The sequence below is a fragment of the Chionomys nivalis genome, chromosome 9, assembly GCF_950005125.1.
Source record: "Chionomys nivalis chromosome 9, mChiNiv1.1, whole genome shotgun sequence".
NCBI classification, from domain to species: domain Eukaryota; kingdom Metazoa; phylum Chordata; class Mammalia; order Rodentia; family Cricetidae; genus Chionomys; species Chionomys nivalis.
Window position 1 is genome coordinate 45,283,033 of NC_080094.1, and position 24,870 is coordinate 45,307,902.

The window sequence follows — 24,870 nt, forward strand, 5'->3', positions numbered from 1 at the left end:
TATAAATGTCACCTCTCCATTTCCGTCTCAGGCCCAGTATCTTTCCACAGCTTTGCCTATCATATTTTTTTGCATAATAATCAACATAAGGTAATGCATTCTCAATTGATTGTGCTCTTATCTCTCCCACTAGGGCTAGGAATAAGGATTTAATGGACCATGAGTCCTTCTCTGGTATCCTTGCTTAGAAGTTGTTCACTCCAGTTGCTGCTGCAGGGAGCTGATGAGTTGAGAGTTTTGGTGAGCTGGAGAACCACAACACAAGGGTGAACTCCACAGGAGCAGGAGCCAGGCCCAGACCAGGGACATTTGCAGAAGCAGGACTGGGCCAGAGACCTAGGCCAGAGAGGGCCTGAGACAGTGAACTCCACAGGAGCAGGACTGAGCTGGCGACCTAGTCCAGAGAGGGCCTGAAACAATGAACTCCCTGTGGAGTTGCTCCTGTAGCAGGTACAGAGGAGGAACCACTGAGCAAGTTGGCCAGAGTCAGAAACCTCTGTGGGTCCAGGCATGATTCTGGGACCTTCGAGGGAGTAGACCTGAGCCAGGACCCCTAAGGGTCCAAGTGTGAATCTGGAACCTCTGAGGAACTAGGCCTGAGCCAGGACTTCTGCAGGTCAGATGTGAGTTTGGGGCCTCTGAGGGAGTAGGGAGGAACCAGAAACCTCTGTGGGTCAAGTGTGAGTCTGAGACCTCTGAGGGAGTAGGCCTGAGCCAGGTCCTCTGCAGGTACAGGTGCACCTGTGTCTGGGACCTCTGAGGGAGTAGATTGGAGCCAGAGACCTTTGCAGGACCAACCCCAAGCCAGGGACCTCTGCAGGAGCAGATCCAGACCAGCGACATTTACAGAAACAGGTCCAAGCCTACAACCTGAGCTAGAGCAGGCCTAGGACAACAAACTTCACAGGAGTGGAGCAAAGCCCGGGAGCACTGAGCGACCTTCAGGAACACAGAATGACTGACAGGGTAATTGGAAGCATGGCACTGACTACACCACGAGGAACAACCATCTGAGCCTTGGATCCCCTGGCACCTGGAAGATTGATCACCAGAGTCATAGACAGCCCCAACTATACCAAATGACTTGACCAAAGCACCTCCCTTCTCTATTCTCCCTTGGGAACCAGAGCTGCTAAGAATACACTGGATGATGTGTTTAAAGTGTCCACTGGGACCTCACCCCTGTGGGAGCTAACAGGATAGCAGCTGACCTGTGGGAAGCAGGCCTAGAAGCCACATCCCAGGGCCTTGACCAGGCCACACAGAGCTCTACAAGTCTGGTGGCTTGGGTCCCTTGTGGAACCCCAGCTGTCACCAGTTCTGTCGTTCCTGTGTGGTGGAACATGACACTCTTGGCGTCTCCCCAGGGGAATGCGCCTGGGCCACTTGTGAAATAGCTGGGGCCCAGGAAGCTTCTGGGTGCTAAGTGCAGGTGTGACCCCAAAGAGACTGCAGCAGCCTGGGAAAGATGAGCACTCATAACTTGGCCACAGCAGAGCGAATCTTGTAAAAGAGACATCAAGTGTCTGGGAAATGTGACGCATGCTGGGCAGCAGCTTGTTTCTCGGAGAAATCGCCCGTGAAGAACGGGCTGCTATAACTCTCCGTTTCCGTTCCCATTTCCTTCCTACTGGGACTTGACACTGACTATGGTTCACAGTTCTTTCTCGTTTCCTTTCTTCCTTCCCTCCCTCCCTTCTTTTCTCTCCTTCCCTTCCTTCTCTCTTTCCTCCTGAGATAGACAGTTGTTATGCTGCCCTGGCTGGCTTCAAACTCCTCTGCTTCAAACTCCATATCCTGCCTCAGGCTTCCAAGTGCTGGGGCCACGGACACACACACTGTCCTGATGTGATTTTGATTAGTTGGCAATTCCCCTTATCTTCAACAAGGCCTTGAGTTTCTCAGCTGCTTTCCATATTCTGACCTGAGGTAGGCATACAACAAATACTTCTCTAATTAATGTTTCTTCCCGCTATACTCCCACCACCACCCCAACCCCACCCCCTGTTCATTCTGTCCTGTTGAAAGGCCCTGGAGAGAACCCTGCCTTGAACAATTTCAGGTGGAGCAAACGTAAGTTTGTTTCAACTTTAACCCATGATCCTCCTGTCTCAGCTTCCCAGGGGCTGGAATTATAAGTGGCCCAGGCCTGACTTTGAAACTTCGCTCTCAAGTGGCCCTAGGCACAGGGATCAGCCTGCCTGGATTTTAACCCAGGCTCTGTCTCTTACCAGATGTCACCTTGAGAGAGTTTTAAAGTCTTTGTTGTGCTTCGGGCTCCTCAGCTTGGAAAGGGACCCTCATGATTCTTGTCTTAGTTACTCCTCCATTGCTGTTTCAAACACCATGACCAAGGCAACTTCTGAAAGAAAGCATTTATGGGGCTCCCAGTTTCAGAGCGTGTCAGGGAGCTTGGAAGCTGACAGACAGGCATGCTGCTAGAGCCGTAACTCACAGCTATAGCGAACTGGGAATGATGTGGGCTTTTGAAACCCCACCCCCACCCCAGTGACACGATTCCTGCAAGGCCACACCTCCCAAACCTTCCCAGATTGCTTCACCAACCTGGTACCAAGCTTTTAAACATGTGAGCCAATGGGGTCTCACTCAAACCACCACAGCATCTCTTTAGAGACTGGTGTGGGGGATATAATGGATTGACGTACACAAAGTGCTTACAAGAAAAACTGGCACACAGGAAGTGAGCTATTACTTCCTGCTATATTATTTCCCTTAAGAAGAATTTTATTAAAGCGTATAAATAGTGTACCAATTTTGAATTTACAGTTTCGCCAGCCCTGCTATCCAGACACTCCCACTGAAGCTGCATACAGCACTCAAAGCACAGCATTTCCACCTCCCCCAAGCCCCTCTGCCACTTCCGGTCCCCTGCTCCAGCCCCTGACAGGGGAGTTGCAACAGTCCTTGGTCCTAGCACTTTCCATAAAGAGGTTGCGCATCTGAGGGCTGACTCCTTTGGATCAACATTGATTTGTTTTTGTTTATGTTTTTGTTTTTGCAATTCCCTCTCTTAGTAGTTTACACCTTTTTTTTTTATTGCTCTAGGTCAGGTTATAGCCAATTATTTTCTCCACCTGAGCTTTCTTATTTGTAAAACGAGGTTAATGCCTTCAACCCTCTTGAAGATAGGAAGGTAGTAAGGAGATTTGCACGCCTCGCTAAGAACATACGTGCTGTCTCCCATACTTCCCCTACTTCTCTGGAAGAGGTGCTTACATGATAGGGAGCTTTAAGCCTACAGAACCAAAGGCATTCTGGAACTGAGGGGGAGGGCTTCAGAGTAGATTCACAGCTGCAAAAGAATGGCTTTGTTTATCAAGCAGACTGTTATTTTTTAATTTTTTAAAATCTGGGTATCCTTTCTACCACCTCCCTTTTCTGAGCGTAATTAAAATGCAAGCTAGCACTCCCCAGGAGGAGATAGCTGAACATTTAATTGCCCTGAGCAAAAACTTCTAGCAAAAGGTCATGCTACAATGGTAGCCCAGGCTCCTTTGCATTTCTCGCACAACATCGGGGATAATGCATTAGTCTGTGTGCACGGGGGACCCAACTCTGAGGCAGCATTGGTCAGGCTACAGGGTTACCATTAAACGTTCACCCAGCCTCATTTTGAAGACTGTTTCTGTGGCTTGCATTCATGCCATTGACTGCGACCCCAGCTGACCCTGTCTGAGTGGACAGGCAGGGTCAGAAGGTCTTGACCAGTGGGGACAGCTCCTCTTACCATAATGCCTTGTCCTTGAAGTGGGGCTAGGAAGACACATCTGCTGAGTGACAGACAGCGGGACTCTCAGAATTGGGTCATTACCAGCTGGGGCTGTACAGGCTTAGGATAGGAAAGGTTTCTTGCACTCTTGTTTTCTTTTCTTTTGTTTTTATTCAACATATTTAAGAAGGAAAAAGGTAAGATAAATATAAACAAAAGCTTGTTCTTAAACTGATGGCATCTTGTGGCCTCTACAGAATGACACCTGGTAGATACATCATCGCAAAGCCTGTTGAAAGTCAGGGAGAGCTAGGTGAAGTTTATTTACTGCTTTACTTTTTAGACAGGGTCTCTCTTATCCCAGGGTGGCCTCAGATCACTACATGGGTGAGGATGACCTCGAACTTTTGACCTTCCTGCCCCAGCCTTCTCTTGTGCAACTGCACCTGGTTCTCAAAGTACTGGGACTCGAACCCAGGGCTTTGTGCATCCAAAGCAAGCAATCTAACAGAATCACACCTACGGCCTATGACGTTTACACATAAGGAATAAACCAAACTTAGACAACAGGGTCTTTGGATCAAAGCTAATCTCAGGACTGGGTTAGGTCCTCACTGATACCACCAAAGACAGGGTTTTTCCATGTTTCTGCCTCACTCTCCTCAGCAAGATGACTTCCAGCCTCATCTCACGCTGATACTGTGAACATTAAGCCCTCCATGTCTCCCCCTTCCCCAAGCTGTTGGTAGCCACTGCTCTATTTTCTGTCTACACATTTAAATATTCTCAATGCCTCATACAAGGGAATCAAACAGTACTTTTGTGTCTGGCTTGTTATACTTAGTTTGCCTTCAAGTTTCATTTTTCTTAGAACACGTGCCTGTTTTTTTTTCAAAAGAAGACATACAGAAGGCTACCAAGTCTATAAAAATGTTCAAAACCACTAATCATCAGGCAAATGCAAACTTAAAACAATAAGGTATCACTTCCTACCTGTCAGGATGGCCACTATCAAAAAAACAAAGAGTATGGGAAAAGCACACACACATACATACACACATACACACACACACACGACCTTTGAACATTGTTGTTGGAAATGTAAAGTACCTATGAAAACAGCGTGGGCTCTCCCCCAGAAATTAAAAGTGAGGCTGGGAGGCTGCTCAGTATTAGGATACTCACCTAGCACACACAAGGCCCTGGGTTTGACCCCCAGCACTGTTAAATTGCAAATAGAACCATCATATGATTCAGCAAACCCACTACTAGGTTTATAGTCAAGAGGAGATGGAATCATATTTAAGACAGAGCTGCACTCCCAATTTCATGGCTGCGTTATCTACAATAGTTAAGGTACAGCCTTAAGCGCTTATTAAACACTGAGTGGGCATAGCATTGCATGCTATAAAAACCTTAAGGGCCCCATATTAAAAACCAGAAAGTAATGCTGTCATACTGGCAACAACGAGGATGACCAAGGAGGACATCATGCTATGTGAAATAAACCAGACACAGAAAGAAAATTACTGCATGACCTCATTTGTGCACATAAATCTGAAAAGGCCAAACTCATCGGAGTGGAGAGTAGAATGGTGGTTACCAAGGGTGGGGTGAGGAGCTTGGGGAGATGTTGGCCAAGAGTATAGTTTTAGTAACTCAAGCTGGGTAAGTTCTAGAGGTCTATTTATAGTGCAGTGACTTTGGATAATAACAATATACTATATTCATCACGGTTGCTTAGGGAATAATTTTTAAGAGTTCTCACCACCAAAAAAGATGAGTAATACACCCACTAATTAACTTGATTTAGTCATTCCAAAATATATGCATTTCAAACATCTTATTTGTGACATGTACAATTTTTATTTGTTAACTAAATATTTATTTCTTTAAAAAGTTGAAAATAATTTCTTCTTAAAGTTGAGCAATGTTCCATTTATGTATTCACCCCCATCATTAGTTGATGGACCCTTGAGTTGCATCCACCTTTTACCTGTTGTGAAGGATGCTACTGTGGACATGGGTAGGCAATGCTGAAGCCTTATTTTCAGTTATTCCAGGTATATACACAGAAGCAGAACTGCAGGGCACAAGGAATTTTGTGTTTGTTTTCGGAAACCATCTACAGCAATTGCACATTTATATATCAGTAAGGAATGAGTTTTCCAATTTCTTTACGTATTTGCCAATGCCTGTTATTTTTTATTTACTTGACAACAGCAATGTAACAAATACGAGATGGAATCTCATTGTGCCTTTTCACTTTCCCACCGTTGTGGTTTGGAGGAAAATGGACCCCGTAGATCCATCGGGACTGGTACTATTAGGTGGTGTGGCCTTGTTGAAGTAAATGTGGCTTTGTTGGAAGATGTGTCTCACTAGGGGTGGACTTTGAGATTTCAGATGCTCAAACCAGCCCCTCACTCTCGTCCTGCTGCCCATGGATCCAGATGGAGAACTCTTAGCTGCCTCTCAAGCACCGTGTCTGCCTGCATGCCGCCGTGTTCCCCTCCCTGGGAATAATGGACTGAACCTCTGAACTATAAGTCAGCTCCAATTAAATGTTTCTTTATAAGAGTTGCCATGGTCATGATGTCTCTTCACAGCAATAGAAACCCTAACTAAGACACCCAGTAAAGCTGAGTAGCACGTCACACCATTGTTAGTCATTTGTGGATCTTCTTTGTAGAATTATCTAAAGACCTTGCCTGTTTTGAAATTATTATTGTTACTGTTGTTGTACACGGTATTCATTCAATGATGTTCTGTACTTAGTTACCACTTGGCTCTCTATCTGCATCACAGTTCCCCACCTTGGATTGGGAGGACCATAGGACTGAGCAGCTGACTGTGATTTACAACAAACAAAGGGTCACAATGCTTTTATTTCATTTCAAAGCTCTTTTTTTTTTGCTTTAGAATCTTTTTAAAGTTGTTTTTATTGAGCTATATATTTTTCTCTGCTCTCCTCCTTGTCTCTCCCCTCCCCTTCAATCCTCTCCCATGATCCCCATGCTCCCAATTTACTCAGGAGATTTTGTCTTTTTCTACTTCCCATGTAGATTAGATCCATGTGTGTCTCTTAGGGTCCTGTTTGTTATCTAGTTTCTATGAGATTTTGAATTGTAGGCTGCTGTGGGAGCTCCTTCTGTTCCTTCAGCCAATAGCCTTTAGGATACCAGTCCACTTGTGCATGGTCTCTTACACTATAAATGCAGCTGTAAAGCCTGCACTCACTCTCTTGCTTCCAGCTCTTGCTTCCGGCTGCTAGACTCAGTTCCTCTTCCCCATTGTGCAAAGGACTGTGATCTAGGACAGTGATCTGTAAGGTTACCCTTTATTATACATAATTCTGAACTAGTATGGGATTATTTTGTAACTTCCACCATCATCTGGTGCCCAAATGTAGGGACCAGTCCACATTTTTTGGGGATCGGTCCACCAGCCACATAGTGCATTGGGCCCTGACTCTCCTGTCCGTGGCTCTAGTTGATCCTCAGACACAACAGGCTTCTACTCAGCATTCCCTGGTCATGACCCACACTCTGCCTCTCTGTGTGTTACACACCAGCCCACACACTGCTGCCTGTGGTCCACATGGTGTACACAGTCTACAACTCACACTGACCAAAAACTTTGGGTTTTCTTTCTTTTTCCTGGGCTCCTAACTCTTGGAATCATTTGATCACCTTAATAACTGGTCTTAATTTGTTAAACAAAGGATATTTTTCAGTACCCAAGTGCTGTTCACTGCTGCTAGTGTCTCTTGGACATGAGGCTGCAACTGCAACACCTGCTGGCCAATAATGATTATTACACCTACTCCAATTCATTGCAATTACTTTATAATGGTAAGATCTGAAAAGCTACAAAAATGACTAATACCAAGGAGTTCAATAATTATTTTGCTTATAATATGGAAGGTATTGTGCAAGACTTACGTGATTTTCCTTCCCTTTATTTGATTCTAGGAATTAGCTTTGTCTTCAATATTATCTCATTAAAAAATGGTTTAATACTTTGGAGAGGAATAGCATCAATTTGACAAAATTATCTGAAAGAATTTGTGCTGTTGAATCTAACTATCAAAGTCTGTTGAAAAAAGTTATGATAGGTACAAGAATGAGACATCATCTTTACTGGACAAGTTTCATACCTTAGAACAGAACACTAGACAGTAGATTCAGAATTTACAAAAGGCACTAGTAAAAAGATTTGAAAAGATTGATGAATTTATTGAAATTGATGAGCAGGGAGGGACGGAAGGTACAAGGACAGGATTTAGCCTCCTCAGTAAGTGCCAGACCCAGGGATGACTTACACAGAGTTTTAACTGCAAATCCAGTAATTTCCTCAGAAAGACCATCTGACACAAAGTACCCTAAGGTAGCCAAAGAATATTCATGGGAACCAATATGTATGAGTGATCTAAAAGAAATAAAAACAAGCAATAGTTTGTTATGGGCTACATTCACCTTTTGTCAGGGAAATGGTGAAACATGGGCTTCAAGCACTAAGACCACCACATACTGTTCTGGGTGATGGAATAAACCTGGAGGATGAGTCAAAAACTTCAGTAGGGAAATGTATATTTTGGTAGACTTCTATAAATGATCAAAGACCAAAGCTAAGAGTGCATATAAATGAGATTGTAATTGAGGGATTACTAGACACAGGTGCGGACGTGACTATCATTACTCCAGAATCTTGGCATCAGATTGGCCTCTTCAAGAGGCAGATACTTAATTCCTAAAAATTAGAACCCTATCTCAAGTAAAACAAAGCACGAAGTAGGTTGAATGCATGGGGCCAGAAGGACAGAAAGGAAGGCTGAGGCCATATGTAGCCAATATTGCAGTGAATTTATGGGGCCATGACCTATTGCAGCAATGGAATAGCCAGGTTAACATTCCTGCAGTTCCCCAAACTCATGTTTCTGGGAAGGAGATTATAAAATATAAACAAAGGTCACCAGCCATTCAGTCTGTACAAGAACATAAAGCAATTAGCAAACCTTTAACAAAAGACAAACTGCAGGCTTTAGAACAGCTGGTACAGGAGCAATTAAATGCTCACCATATTGAAGAATCAACCAGCCCTTGGAATTCTTCTGTATTTGTTGCTAAAAAGAAATCTGGTAAATGGAGAATGGTAACAGATCTAAGAGCTGTCAACAAGGTTATCCAACCTATGGGCCCTCTACAGTCTTGAATTCCTCTGCCTTCTCTATTACCAAAAGGATGGCCTCTTATAGTTATTGATTTAAAGGATTGTTTCTTCACTATACCTTAACAAGAAAAGAATTGAGAAAAATTCACTTTCACAGTGCCTACTTATAATAATTCTCAGCCTACTAAGAGATACCAGTGAACCATCCCCCCACATGAATGCATCAATTTTCATGAATGAGATTGGTCTGTAACTCTCTTTCTTAGTAATGTCTTTGTGTGGTTTGGGTATCAGGGTAATTGTAGACTCATGAAAAGTGTTTAGCAATGTCCCTTCAGTTTCTGTTTTGTGGAATAAGTTGAGGAGTATTGGTATTAGTTCTTCTTTGAAAATCTCATAGAGTTATGAGCTGGAATCATCCGATCCTGGGCTTTTTTTGTTGGGAGACTTTTGATGACTGTTTCTATTTCTTTAGCAGTTATAGGTCTGTTTAATTTCCTTATTTGGTCTTGGTTTAATTTTGATAAGTAATATTTATCTAGAAAATTGTCCATTTCCTTTAAGTTTTCTAATTTTGTGGAGTACAGGTTTTTGAAATACGACCTAATGATTTGTAGCAAGGGACTGTTTGTTTCCCAGCTGCCTGGCAGCTCAGACTCAAAATAACCACACAGATACTATATTAATTGAATCACTGCTTGGCCCATTAGCTCTAGCTTCTTATTGGCTAACTCTTAAATCTTAATTTACCCCATCTCCATTAATCTGTATATTGCCATGTGCCAGTGGCTTACTGACAAAGTTTCAGCGTCTGTCTCAGGTGGGACTACATGACTTCTCCCTGACTTCCTCCTTTCTCCCAGCATTCAGTTTAGTTTTTCCAACCTATCTAAATTCTGCCCTATTAACAGGCCAAGGCAGTTTCTTTATTAACCAATGGTATTCACACCATACAGAGAGGAATCCCACATCAATGATTCTCTGGATTTCTTCCATGTTTGTTGTTATATCCCTCTTTTCATTTCTGATTTTTGTTAATTTGAATATTCTTTCTCTGCCTTTGGATAGTTTGGATAATAGCTTTTCTATTTTATTGATTTTTGTCAAAGAACCAATTCTTTGTCTCATTGATAGTTTGTATTGTTTTCTTTGGTTCTATTTTGTTGATTTCAGTTCTCAATTTGATTATTTCCTGCCATCTAGTCCTCCTGAGTGAGTTTGCTTCTTTTTGTTCTAGAGTTTTCAGGTGTTCTGTTAACTCATTAATGTAGGATTTTTCCAGCTTCCTTATGTAGGCATTTAGTATTGTGAATTTTCTTAACACTTCTTTCATTGTGTTCCATAAATTTGGGTATGTTGTGTGGTCATTTTCATTGAATTTTAGGAAGACTTTGATTTCTTCCTTTATTTCTTCCTTGATCTATTGATGATTCAGGTAAGCATTGTTTAATTTCCATGAGTTTGTGGGTTTTCTGAAATTAGTGTTGCTGTTGAATTCTAATTTTAAGCCAAGGTGATCTGATAAGATACATGTGGTTATTCCAAACTTTTTGTATCTGTGGAGGTTTGCTTTGTTACCTGGTATGTGGTCAGTTTTTGAGAAGGTTCCATGAGGTGCTGAGAAGAAATTATATTCTTTTTATGTTTGGATATTGTATAGATGTCTGTTAAGTCCATTTGATTCATAACATCTGTTAGTTCCCTTATTTCTCTGTTAATTTTCTGTCTGATAGACATGTCCAGTGGTGAGAGTGGGGTGTTGAAGTCTCCCACTATTCGTGTGTGTGGCTTAATGTATGATTTAAGCTTTAGTAGTTTTTCTTTTACATAAGAAGGTGCCCTTGTATTTGGGGCATAGATGTTCAGTATTAAGATGGATTTTTCCTGTAACTAATATGAAATGTCCTTTTTTGTCTCTTTTAATTGATTTTAGTTTGAAGTCTATTTTGTTTGATATTAGGAGAGATATACCAGCTTGTTTCTTAGGTCCATTTAATTGGAAAATTTTCCCTCAATTCTTTACTCTGAAGCAATGTCTGTCTTTGGGGCTGAGGTGTGTTTCTTGTATGCAGAAGAAGGATGGATTCTGTTTTTGTATCTAATATGTTAACCTGTGTCTCTTTATAGGTGAGTTGAGCCCATTTATATTAAGGGATATTAATGACCAGTGATTGCTATCTCCTGTTATTTTAGTTTTTGTTGTTGGTGATGTTATTGTGTGTGTTTTTTTCTTCTTTGGGATTTGTTGCTGTGAGATCATCTATATCTGTGTTTTTGTGGATGTAGCTAACATCCTTGGGTTGGAGTTTTCCTTCTAGTACTTTGTATAAGGCTGGATTTGTGGCTTGGTATTGGTTAAATCTGGTTCTGTCATGGAATATCTTGTTTTGTCCTTCTATGGTAACTGAATGTTTTGCTGGGTATAGTAGTCTGTGCTGGCATCCATAGTCTCTTAATGTCTGCATAACACTCGACTATGACCTTCTGGCTTTTATTGCTTCAATTGAGAAGTCAGGGGTAATTCTAATAGGTCTATCTTTATATGTTACTTGGCCCTTTTCCTTTGTTGTTCTTAATATTCTTTCTTTATTTTGTATGTTTAGTGTTTTGACTATTATGTGGTAAGGGGATTTTTTATCCAGTCTATTTGGTGTTCTGTAAACTTCTTTTTTAAGATTTATTTATTTATTTATTTATTTATTTATTTATTTATTATGTATATAACATTCTGCCTTGATGTATGCCTGCACACCAGAGCAGGGTGCCAGATCTCAGTACAGATGGTTGTGAGCCACCATGTGGTTGCTGGGAATTGAACTCAGGACCTCTGGAAGAGCAGCCAGTGCTCTTAACCTCTGAGCCATCTCTCCAGCCCCTTCTGTAAACTTCTTGTATCTTCATATGTATATCTTTCTTTAGGTTGGGACAGTTTTCTTCTATGATTGTGTTGAATACATTTTCTGTGCTTTTGAGTTGTATTTTTTCTCCTTCTTCTATCCCTATTATTCTTTTCATGATGTCCCACATTTCCTGAATATTTTGTGTCAAGCTTTTGTTAGATTTAATGTTTTCTTTGACTGATGAGTCTATTTCCTCTATTGTATCTTCAGCACTTGAGATTCTCTCTTCCTCTCTTGTATTCTTCTGTTTATGCTTGCATTTGTGGTTCCTGATTATTTTCTCAAAATTTCCTTTTCTATAATTCCCTCAGTTTGTGCTTTCTTTATTGTCTCTATTTTGGTTTTCAAGTCTTGAATAGTTTCTTTCATCTGTTTGATTGTTTTTTTCTTGGTTTTCTTTAAGGGATTCATTGATGTCTTCTAATTTTTGTTTGTCTTTTCCTCCATTTCTTTGAGGGAATTTTTCATTTCCTCTTTAAGAGCCTCAAACATTCTCCTAAAGTTAATTTTTAGGTAATTTCTTCTGCTTCATCTATATTTTGGTGTTCACGTCTTGCTGTTGTAGGTCCACTAGTTTTTGTTGGTGTCGTGTTGCTCTTTGTGGTGTTGAGTTTGTACTTACATTGTTGCCCATCTTTTCCTCTGATTGGTGTAGTTGGGGCTGTGTCTCTGTTGGTCAATTTTTCAGGTGCCAGAGGATCCAAGGCTCAGATGGTTACCCCTTGTGGTGCAGTCAGGGCCACAGTTCCAGTCACCCTGGAGGTCACTTGGGGTTCATTCGGCCCTGCTCCTAAGGAGGTTGCTTGCTTGGGGCTGCTTTTGCTGAGGTCGCTGCCTTGGGCCTGTTCTGGCAGAGGTTGCTGGCTCTGGCCTGTCCCCTCAGAGGTTACTGATTCACACCCAGTTCCTCAGAGGTCTCTGGTTTGGGCCTGCTCCCTAAGTGGTGGTTCCTTTGTACCTGTTCCTGTGGAGGTCGCTGCTTCATGCCTCCTCAAGCTGAGGTCACTGGCTCGGATCTGCTTCTTATTTCAAAGTTCTCTAGCTTTGAGATGTTTTTGAACAAAAAAAAAATGAGGATGATGTTGTGGGTTCCGAGTTGGGGCCCAGACAGGTTGCCCAGTCAACATAAAGGCCTCAGGGGATCCATCTAAGGGAGAATCTAAGGCACCATAGTGAAGGACATGATTGGCCCACCAAATATGGGTCTCATAGCTGCCCATTGCCTGGATCCAGCACCGTAAGCATTCCATTTAGAAGATCTGACAGAGCATCTGCAAGCAGCATTTGCTAATGAAAATGAGACAAGGCCATTCTTGGAAGAGTGTTCCCCAGAAGACACTCTCTGTCACGAGACCAACCAGGTCCCTTTCTAAGCACAGCCTGGGAGCAACTAAGACTTTCCAAGGCTGACAAGGCACAGAGTGGACAAAAGAAAAGATAGCAATACATGGGAAAATTTTTGGCTTATAAAACTCCAATCTCAGGCAGGGACAACAGTAAAAACCAACATTCAGAAGCAGATATGAGTGCAGCAGAGATGATCTCAAAAGCTGTCAGCATCCCCCACACTGCCCATATCCCAGTGATCTACAGACATAGATCAGCAATCAGGGCGTGACGTCAGGAAAGAACATTTGGCAGTCTGAACTATGTTACGAGTCCTACCAGTCAGTGAAAGGAACGCTGGCCTAAGTTTGCCTGAAGAGTCTTGGTTGAGAAGTCTTGGCAGTGCTCAAGATAGCCAGCCAGGCTAGAAAGTCTTTCACTTCCCCTGCTTTCAATGGCTGCCCACCCTGGTTGAAAGTCAGCTTATACTGCAACCGGATAAGTTCTTGGTGTGGGTTGTCAAACAGCAGCATCTGAGATACCTTAACTGGAGGCATCAAAGGACTAAATGCAGGGAGCTTGGAGCTGGCTGCTGGCTGCAGCTTCACTCGCATTGACGTGGTGACAGTCAACTGAATCATGTTGTCCCAGACAGGCTGGGTGGTAGTGCTCATCATGGTCAACAGCAGCACTTGCACATCTGGGTGGCCAGGGGCCCCAGTCTGGGGGAAGTGCAGCAGAATTCTGAAGCCATTCCGGTCACACACGATGCTGGATGGCAGGCTGCTGGGTTTCACAGACTCCAGTGGGACGTACACTTGAGCCAGAGGTGTATTCTGTGAGGCTGGGGAAGAAGCCAATGGTCCAGCCTCCCAGGGCCAACCTGGAGAGGATCTGGTGGCACTTCTTTGGGGATGCTCTTTTTGCAGAACATAATTCAGTGGTCCTGGAGATGGCTCTGGCGAGAGGAGATCCAGCAAGCTCCTGCAGGCAGAAAGGCTCTGGACTCCAAACCCAGGAGTGTGAGGGCAGCCACCTGCTTGTCTTTACAGCAACTTGGAATCACAACCTTGTTCCCAGTGGTACCATTGTATCACTGATCTCTATGGGTGCCGGGTCCTGATGAAGCAAAACTGGAGCTTCCAGGTCAATGAGGGGGCAGCTCTTCCTGTAGGCTCTTTGATTCAGAGAGACTCTGGGGACAGGAATGTCTCCCTCCGCAGTGGGTCACTGTGTTGACTCACCCTTCAACCACATTGACTCATCCCTCTGCCTCCTGTTTGTACAGCCAGAAGCCCCTGGATGAGCAGGCCATTTGCTTGAAGAATCTCCACCAGTGCATACTTACCATCGGCCGTGTCACTTGCTAGCTAGAACAGGGTCCGCCGCAGCTTCTTGCATCTTTCATAAACAACTTGCATGCCACCTGCCTCGTGGTCAGGCAGGGCTGGGCCTGGTCTGTAGTACAAACTCAGCATCTCCCACAGCATCTTCCTGTGGTCCTGTACTTCCTCCACCACACTGACTCACTTGAAAACTCTCTCAGACTTTCCTTGTTCCTCCTTGAACAAATTCTCCATCAGCCGGTTTGCAGTCGGAAAGTCCTCAGGGTGTTTGCTCTTGAGAAGTCTTGGCAGAGGCTTTGCCATTTCCTCGTCAGCATCAAAGATGGAGCTCTTTGGCCAGGAAGAAGGTGGGGGCAAGATTTTATCCATCGGTGGCTTAGGATCTTGCTGTGTTAGTCCTTGCTTCTTCAGCGTTTGATGAGCATCTCGGATCTTGACGTCTTCTGGAAACTAGACCATCCAGCTGAAGAGGAATCCAGTAACTCTTCCTTTAACCTTCTCCATTACCCATGCCCCTAGGTACTTTGGGGATAATACTTTGATCAGCTTGTTCAGGAAGTGGGACTTGGCCACCTCAATGTGGATCTTTCCCCTCCGCTTCACCCACTCCGGAAGCGGTGCCTGCACATTTCCAGCATGGTCTGGGAGTAAGGGGCTTCCTTCTCTTGTGGAGACTGGATCTTTGGACCAGTAGCCAGGGTGTGTCAGGCCACTGGAGTTATTGTTAAAACACTCACGAAAATTCTGGATAGCTGAACACTCCTGCTTCACTGCGTGTGGGTCTGTGGCTGTGTTGAGTCACAGCTCCAGCACCGAGGAGAGGTCCAGGAGCTCCCTCAGCTGAATCGGTCTGCTCCAGGGCGCTGATCTCCACTGCCACCACTATCTATGCCGTTGGCCCAGCCCAGTGTTGAGGCCGCAGTCCACAGCCACCCTGCACCAAAGCTGCAGACTCTGCCACTGCTTAGCCTTCTCTCCAGCTGCCAAGACAACAGGGCAATTTTATTATTATTGAGTTCTTTCTTTTATTTTTGAGATTTTAGCAAAATTATATCCACTTCTCTCTTCCCTCTAAACCCTCCTAGAGATCCCTCCCCACTCCTCTTCAAAATCATGGCCTCTTTTTTTCCGTTAATTGTTGTATGTATATTTGTGTATGTATACACAGACAGATACATTCCTAAACATAACTTGTGTAGTCTGTATGTATGCACAGATACATTCCTAAACATAACCTGTGTAGTCTGTATGTATGCACAGATACATCTCTAAACATAACCTGTGTAGTCTGTGCAGTGCTGCTTGTATGGATGTTCTTAGGGCTATTTAGAACTAGAAGTGCTCTTTCCTGAGGAAGACTATTTCTGTTCTTGTTTAATAACGTGCAGTTCTTAGTGTAAGGTTGAGGCCCCAGGGCCTTCCCTCATCCACTTTGGCGTGCCTGTTGGTGTCATTCTTGTTCAGCTCGGGTTTAGGCAGTCACATTGGTGAGATTTTTATGATTATAACTTCTGATATTCCTAGGAGACACAATCTCACAGCAAACTCCCTGATCCTCTGGTTCTTACCATCTTTCTGTAATGTTCACCGAGCCTTAGATGCAGGAGTGTTTTGTAGATGTATCTGTTGGGATTGGGTTCCACAACGTTACATTTTGAATGGTTGTGGATGTCTATTGTATCCTCCATTTGCGGCAAAGATAAGTTTCCTTGAAGAGGGCTGAGGACTATACTTATCTGTGGTTATAAGGCAAATGTTTAGATTGTCTTTGTGGATTATGCTGACTTAGAAAAGTAGGCTCTCTTCCAAGAGCCATGACTTCATTAACCCTAAGTAGTTGGCTAGGTTCCCAGTACCATGAATGGTTTCGCTATTGCTGAACACATCTTAAGTCCATTGAGAGGATTGTTGGTTACCACCAAGGTATTCATGCCACTATTGCACCACCAGGGTTATTCTGCCATGCTGGTTATTGTTGTGGTTCACAGCTGTCATGGCTGGGTAGGGCTGTTGGTTGCTTCTCTCCTTCGAAAGCTTGCCTGGTGTCTTCTTGTACCATGAAAACTAGTCTTCAGGGAGGGAGCATCTGGGCCAGTTCCTGCTCAGAGGCCTCTAGATCCTGTTTCTGAAGTGCACGATGGCTTCAGCAATAGGGGCTTACCTTCTGCCTCTGGAGGACGAAAGGGCAACAGCAATAGGCTGTATGTTTTGGGAATCCTCTGGAGAACCTGGATAAGGGCTTCTCTGTCTGCTACTGGGGATTTACTTAGACAATGTCTTTGATTCTTGGAGGGAGCATTGCCAGGCCAGATCAGAAAAGCTTATTTGAATTATTTATTTATATTGATATATAGAATCATGCATCTACAGTGTCTTGTTGAGATAAATAGCTAATAATACAATTTCTTATTATCTTTTCTGACATCCTTATTGTTAATTTACCCTCCTCCCCCACTAAAGGGTCCACCTTTTCCCCATTTCCACTGTCAGATCACTGTATCTTGTTATTCCCCTTTACCCTCCTCCTGCTTTCTGCTGTATTTACTCTCTTCCCCTCTCGCTAAAGAGCCCCCTTTCCTCATCAATCTGAACCGATCCCTGTGCCCTGCTAGTTCCCTCTATATTGCTTCCCAACCCCCTTACTCCGGGAATGGCCCCTTTACTAAAGGAATGGCCTCTTTTTATTTACCTGCTTTCTGTGGTTACTCTGAGATATGTACTTGAGGATTTGGAGCTAGGAGCCTCCAATGAGAGAGAACACGTGATGTTTGTCTGTATGGGTCTGGGTTACTTCACTCAATATGACCTTTTTTAGATCCATCCATTTATCTGCCAATTTCATGGTTTTAGTTTTCTTTACAGCTGAATAATACTCCACAGGAATTACATACCACATTTCCTTATTAATCTGGAGGCTGTGGGGCATTTTGTTTGCCTCCATTTCTTAGCTGTTGTGAGCAGAGCAACAGTGGACATAGCTGAGCAAGTGTGGGTGCAATAGGGTGTGAAGTACTTTGGGTGTATGCCAAGGAGGGCATAGCTGTGTCATATGGCAGGCTTATTTTTAGCTCTCTGAGAATTCTTCCCACTTCTCTCCACAGTGGCAGTTCCAGTTAGCAACCCCACCATCAGTGAACACACGCTCCCTTTTCCCCCCGCACGGCTTCCAGTGATTTTTGCTGGTTGTTTTGTTGATCTTTGCCATTCTCACTGGGTTGAGATAAAATCTCAAACTTGTTTTGATTTGCATTGCCCTAATTGCTAGAAATGATGAACATTTTTGGAAATATTCCTTAGCTATTTTTTTTTGAGAACTCTTGTTTAGATCTCATACCCATTTTTTGAATGAGTCATATTTTTTCTAATTCTTTGGAGTTTTCTAAGTTCTTTGTATGTTCTGGATATTAATCCTCTGTCAGATGTACAGCTGGCAATGATTCTCTCTCATTCTGTGGGTTTCCTCTCCACCCAGCTGTTTGCTTCTTTAGCTTTGAGGAAGCTTTTTAGTTTTACGAAGTCTCCCTTATAAATTGTTAGCCTTAATCCTTGGGCAAACGGAGTCCTGTTCAGAAATCCTTTTCCCACACCTTTATCCTGTATGGCTCCATCTATGTTTTCTTCTAGCAGTTTCGGGGTTTCAGGTTTTAAGTTTCGGTCTTTGATCCATTTGGAGTTGGTTTTCATACAGGGTAATAGATACGAGTCTAATTTCACTCTCCTGTTTGTGAACATCCAGTCTTCCCAGCACCATTTGTTGATGGTGTTTATTTTCACCAGCTTGTGTTTTTGTCATCCTGATAAAATATTAAGTGGCTGAAGTCACAGGGACTCCTGTCTGGTCCTTTGAGGCTGCCCCATTGGTCTACACGGCTGTCCTGTCGCCACTACTGTATTGCTTTTCTTACTGTGGCTCCTTAATGCACCTTCAGGTCTGGAATCCTAACACCTCCAGCTCTGTTCCTGTCCTCAGGAGAGTTTTAGTTATCTGCGGTGTTTTGTGGTTCCAAATAAACTTGAGGATAGTTCTGTGAGGGATGAGTTATGGATTTTGATTGGAATCTCACTGAATTCTTAACTAACTTTTGTTAAGTTGCCCGTTTTTATAATGTTATTCCTATCAATCCCTGAGCATGGATGTTTTTCCCTCCCTCCCTCCCTCCCTCCCTCCCTCCCTCCCTCCCTCCCTCCCTCCCTCCCTCCCTCCCTCCTTCTCTCTCCCTCCTTCTCTCTCTTTCTTTCTTTCTTTCTTTCTTTCTTTCTTTCTTTCTTTCTTTCTTTCTTTCTTTCTTTCTCTTTCTTCTTTCTTTCTTCGAGACAGGGTTTCTCTGTGAAACAATCCTGGCTGTCCTGGAACTCACTCTGTAGACCAGGCTGGCCTTGAACTCACAAAGATCCATCCTTTTACTCTAAGGCAGTGGCTAACTTTAAAACAAAGAGGTGTTTCTTTTTGACAATAGATAGTTTTTCTTTCTTGATCCATTCAGTCAGTCTTGGCCTTTTGATTGGAGAATCCAGGCCAGTGGTATTTAAAGTTATTATTGAAATGTATGTGTTAGTTAGGATCATTGTGTTGATGACTTTCGCTGTTGTGTTCTCAGTGACATCTTGTGTTTTAATAATTATTTCTTCATATTTCCTTCCATGTTCTCCCTACTGGGCTCATTCATCTTTTCAGCCTGAAGGAAATTTTCCTGTGTTTTCTTTAGGTTTGGTTTGTTGGCTATAATTTTTTAGGTTGTTTATGTTGTAGATTTTTTTCTTTCTCCTTCAATTATGGCAGATAGTTTTTCTTAATATTTTACTCTATTTTAGCCATAATAGCATTTTAGTACTTGGAAGTCATTGCTCTAGACTCTTTGACTTTCAAAGTTTCTATTGAGAAGTTGTTCTTATAGGTTTTACTTTTCATGTGACTTGTGTGTTTCCTACTTAGTGTTTTAACTGTGATCTGCTGTGAGGATTTTCTTTTCTGGTCTTGTCTATTTGTGTTCTTTGGGCTTCTTGTATCTGCAATGGTGGGTGTGTCTTCCCCTTCCCTGAGTCTGGGGAGTGTCTGTCAATGATCTTGTTGAAGATCTGCTCTATGCCATGGACTTCGGATCCTTCTCTTTCATCTATACCTAGTATTTGAAAGTTGATATTTTTCATGGTGTCTCTCATTTCCTGTGTGTTCCTTTTTGATATTCCTCACTTACTTTGTCTAGATCCTGGACTTATCTTAGAGTCCTGATTGTCTGTCTACCTCCTGTTTGATTCTCTTTCTTTTAACTTTCTTTTTATTTATTCCGTGTGTCTTTCACATCATGCATCTCAATCCCATTCATCTCCCATCCCTTCATATCCACCCTCTGCTCTTGCAAACCCCCATGCCCTCTCCATAAAATAAAATAAAATTTAAGAGAAAGAAAAAAAATCTCATCATGAAAGGTGTTTTGAGTCACACTGTAACCCCTTTTATCCATAGATCTTTACTTGCAACTGTTTATTGCAAAGAGTCATTGGTCTGGCTAAAGGCCTCTGGTTTCTGCTGTACCATGAATAATGGGCCCTGACTGGGGCTCCTCTTGGATCTCCTGTTGTTTCCCTGTGTTGTGGAGACTCTGCAGCTTTGCATTTGCAGGACATGCCCCTTCCCTTGCTCTAGCAGATCACAGATGGATGTTGGTGTGGGCCAACTCATAACCCTGGTTCTCAGCCTGGGTATTTGCAGGGTTGATCAGCCCATCAGCTTTCCCCCATGCTCACCACCAGGGTGAACTTTCCAACATTATTCCAGCTAGTTCACCTTTTAATGAGATAAGCAGGGGTGAGACTGGTTCTCCTGCTTTCACATCCTCAGGGTCAGCTCGCCCATACCTGTACCATCAGGGCCAGTTCTACTGTGTTGCCCAGGTGAGGTGCAGGGCCCACTGTCCCTAATGTCACAGCTGGTAAGGAGGAGGGTAAGCTTCCTCATCTGCCACCAGGTGATGAGAGACAAGAGGTAAGAGGGGGCATCCTTCCCCATGCCACCATATACAGATGAAAGGCAGGGCCAGATCTCTCACCCACGCCCCTGTCAACAGGGTAAGCTCCATTGTGCTGTTCAGATGAGGCACAGGGCCTGCTTCTCAGAGTGCTGCAACTGGAAAGATCTTTATTATAATTATTATTGATAGAGTTTCTCTGTATAGCCTTGACTGTCCTGGAACTTGCTATGTAGACCAAGCTGGCCTCAAATTCAGAGATCCACCTGCCTCTGCCTCCTGAGTGGTGGGATTAAAGGCGTGCACTCCCATCACCCAGCCCCATTTGGTTCTTTCTACTTGTGCAGTTTTCCTTTGAGTTTTCCAATTCAATCATTGGGTTTTTCAATTTTACCTTCATTTCAGCTTGTCCTTTTCAATGTCACTATCAAATTCTCAGTTATCATAATCATTTTCAACTGCCTTATGCTTATTGGTTTTTAATTTTTTTTCTACCATTCAGATATTTATATCCACTAAATTCTTCCTCCTTAATTTCCTTTTTTATTTATTGAAAACTTTTTTCATATAATATATTGTAATCATGGCTTTCCTCTACTCCAGATCAATGCCAGTACGATAGTGGCACAAATATTGTAGGAGTAACCAGCCACTCTCTGACTAGATTTAAGTCCTACTCCATGAGATGGAACCTGTGCCTGATACTGCTTGGGTGCCCAAGACATTGAGACTGGATAGGCTGCAGGCCTACAGGAAAACCAAATACTGGTGTTATGTTAAAACCTAGCAATAAAATCACTCCTAAGGTTATTCTGCCATACCCAAAGATAAGTACCTTTTCAGCCATTGTTGGAAAAGCTTCCTCTTGAAGTAGATGAGAACTAGTGTAGAGACCTACAACTGGCCATTTGTCAGAATGAAAGGTTTTGGCACATTCAGTTCTTTCTCCTTAATGTCATTGGGCTGGTTTGCTTGTTTGTTTGTTTGGTTTGTGTGTATGTTTGTGTGTTTAAACTCCTTGAATTCTTTATGAAATTTACAACTCTTCTTTTAAATTCTGTGCCCTGGGTTCATCTAGAAAACTCTCATTGGCAGATGTTTCTACAGCATGAGTAGGTTTTGAAGAGAAGATACTGGCTGGCTCTTTTGTATTATTGGCATTTTTGAGGTAAGATATGGTAAGATGATTTCTTAGTCTGTACAGAACAGGTTGGAAATGAAGAGAGTATGATGAGTGGATAGAGATATTGGGCCTAGAGGCTGGAAATGGCTTGGGCGGAATGAAGTCAGGTGCATAGACAGGGAATGGGCAGTATGCACTTCCTGCTCTAAGTCTAGACTCTGGGAGTAGATATGACTGGATACAAGATTGGGTATTGCATGGGTAGGTCCTGTGGGTTGGGGAATAGGTAGGGCAGGTCTTGTCCAAAGCCTAGAGATCATCTGTAGAGCAGGCAGGGGTAGAGGTGGTTGTGGTAAAGGTATGAATGGGGGGGAGCAAGGAGACTCACCTGGCTAGACCCTGGAGAAAGAAGAGGGGTGTCTTACAACCATCTTATTGATGGTTGTAAGAGATACATTAGATATCTGTGAGTGTTACAGGTAGGGAGGGTCCTGGTGGGAGCCTAGCTTGACTGCAATGCAGGCAGGCATGGTTAGACTAGGTCAGGGCATCAGATGTGAGACCCAGGCTAGATCTGGCAGGTTTGGGAGGAGACATGGAAAGGGAAGTCAATGAGACTTTTTGGGCTAGACCATGGAGGTAGATGTGGAAATTTTTATTACTGAGTTTTAGGAGATCTTTATATATTCTATATATTAATATCTTAGTCAATACATAACTGTTTTCTTTTTTTGTTTTGTTTTGTTTTGGATTTTTCGAGACAGGGTTTCTCCGTAGCTTTTGGTTCCTGTCCTGGAACTAGTTCTTGTAGACCAGGTTGGCCTCAAACTCACAGAGATCCGCCTGCCTCTACCTCCCGAGTGCTGGGATTAAAGGCGTGCGCCACCACCGCCCGGCCATAACTGTTTTCTTATAGTGAATAGGTAGACTTTTCATTCTGATAATAGTGTCCTTTGAAGAACATAAGTGTTTAATATTTTGACATAGGATCTTCCCATCTAGTCCTGGTTGTCCTGTAACTCACTATGTAGACCACAATGGCCTCAAATGCAGAGATCTGCTTGCCTTCGCCTCCCAATGTTAGGATTAAGGCTTGTGCCACAATGCCTAGTAAGTTACTAATTTTGATGTAGCTCAACTTATGGGTTTTTTTGTTTGTTTGTTTGTTTGTTTTTTTGGGGGGTCTGGTGTTTTGGTATTATACCCAAAAAGTCACTGTTATATCCAGAGTCATTAAGCCTCTTCTTCCTATGTCTTCTTAGATGAGTTTTATAGTGTCAGCTCTTATATCTAAGTTTTTGTCCATTTGGATTTTTGTATATGGTATTAGCAAAGTAAAAGTCTTATTTTAATCATTTATTTCTCTAAACTCCATGATTTATTTTATGTGTATGACTACCTTGTCTGTATGTGAGTATGTGCACTACATTCATGGTTAGTGCCCATGGAAGTCAGAACAGGGCTTCAAATCTCCTAGAACTGAAGCTACTGATGGTTGGGAATTGAACCTGGGTCCTTTGCATGAACAAATGCCCTAAACTGTCAGGCTGTCTCCCAGTCTCAACAATATGTCTTTTATTTAGTATCATGTTTAAAATACAAATTCAAATATTTATCTCTTATGCCTTTTAAAATGTTTCCTGAGTTTATTTGAATATGGTTGTATTCTTCCATCCTGTTTTCTATGTATAGCCCCAGCTCCCCAAGAATAGGCACCAAGGGCTTAAACAAGTGTCACTGGCTCCTTGCCAGCTGGGAAAATGTACCCAGGACCATGACAAATGACAGAGGAGCTCAGTGGGAAAGGTCCAGGGACTAGGGCTTCAATCTAGTTCTTAACCTGGAAGCTAGGGTGTCTTAGTGTTCCTAAGATGCCAAATAGGCTCCAAACTACATCCTTTCTCTTCCCTTTTCCCTTCCCTCCTCTCTTCCTACCCATCCATCCATCCATCCATCCATCCATCCATCCATCCATCCACTTACCCATCCATCCTTACATCTAGCAATCTATCCACTACGCACCCTTCATCCTTCCACTGTTTTATCCATTCTCTCATCCCTCAAACAATTATTTGTTGGGTACTATCTGGGGGCTGGTTATGGGAATTATATTAAGGAACATATTCCAATACCCTCCTTAAATCAGACAGCCCCAGCGCACTATAGAAGAGGGAAGCTTGTCAACCAACATAGGATCCATGTGTAATTACAGACATTCACAGGGTTCCAAGGACTTGCTGGGCAGTTATGACATGTCTAACAAATGAACGAGGTCCACTTGCCAGATTGGAGGGCAAGTAGAAAGTGGGTGTTCTGGACTGAGCAAGCCCGTACAAAGATCCTGGGGTCCATTTTTAAAGCTGTCAGGAGGCTGATTGCTATTGCAGGGGTGATGGAGAGAGAAATATGAAAGCCGGTGCAGGGAAGGACCAGCACCCTCAGGGAAGGCTGGACGAGCACCCGCAGGGAAGGACCAGTACCCTCAGGGAAGGGTGGAACCAGCACCCGCAGGGAAGGCTGGACCAGCACCCTCAGGGAAGGCTGGGCTCTGCCTGGATCTGGCTGCCCTGGACAACACGACTCATCCTTACTCAACATTTAGATCTCAGCTTGGGGATTTCCTCTCTGGGAAGCTGGTTTGCCTCGTGCAGGCTTAGCAAACGAATCCCATGTATTTTCATCTAATAAGAAAAAGTATCCCAAACTTAGAAGTAAGGCAAAGAGAGGGGGTGTTTCTTCTCTTCACTGCAGTAGAGCACCGTTTAAACACACTACTGAAGGATTAGTTAATCCCGACAGGGAAGACACTTGAGCTTGCTTCTGCTGTTTAATTAGAGCTCAGATTGTATAAAGTTATGATATATGCCCATCTGTAGATTCTGTCTGAGTGAGGGACAAACAGCTTGTTTAGTAAGAAAGATAACTCTCGAAGTCTGGCAATCACCTTGGGGACTGTAAACCAGCTGTATCTCTAACTTGACATTTTTTTCCCTCACATTCCCTTTATAAAAGCCTGTGGGCCCCATTTCCTCTTGGCGGCAGCCGGGCTACCTTCCCGCAGGGGAACTCTTGCTCCCTGGCTGATGTTCTCACTCTGTATGTGGGCCATGGGCAGTCACAGCTGTGCTGTGAGGGCTGCCCACTGCTCTCACTTCCTCCTGCCCCATGAGCTCATCTGGGTGTGGCCCACTTTCGTCAACACTGCATTCTCAGAATTTTGCGAAAGGCCTGGTTCCCAGCAGGATCTTGAGAAGTAGTTATTAACTCGATGAGTGATCTGGAGTTTGTTCCTTTGCCTCTCTGAGCC

At 43.3% G+C, this 24,870-nt stretch overlaps 1 pseudogene; it reads right to left on the minus strand.

Moving 5' to 3' along the window:
- Positions 1-13,490: 13,490 nt before the first annotated feature.
- LOC130880981 (ADP-ribosylation factor-binding protein GGA2-like) lies at positions 13,491-16,162 on the minus strand (annotated as a pseudogene).
- Positions 16,163-24,870: the final 8,708 nt, after the last annotated feature.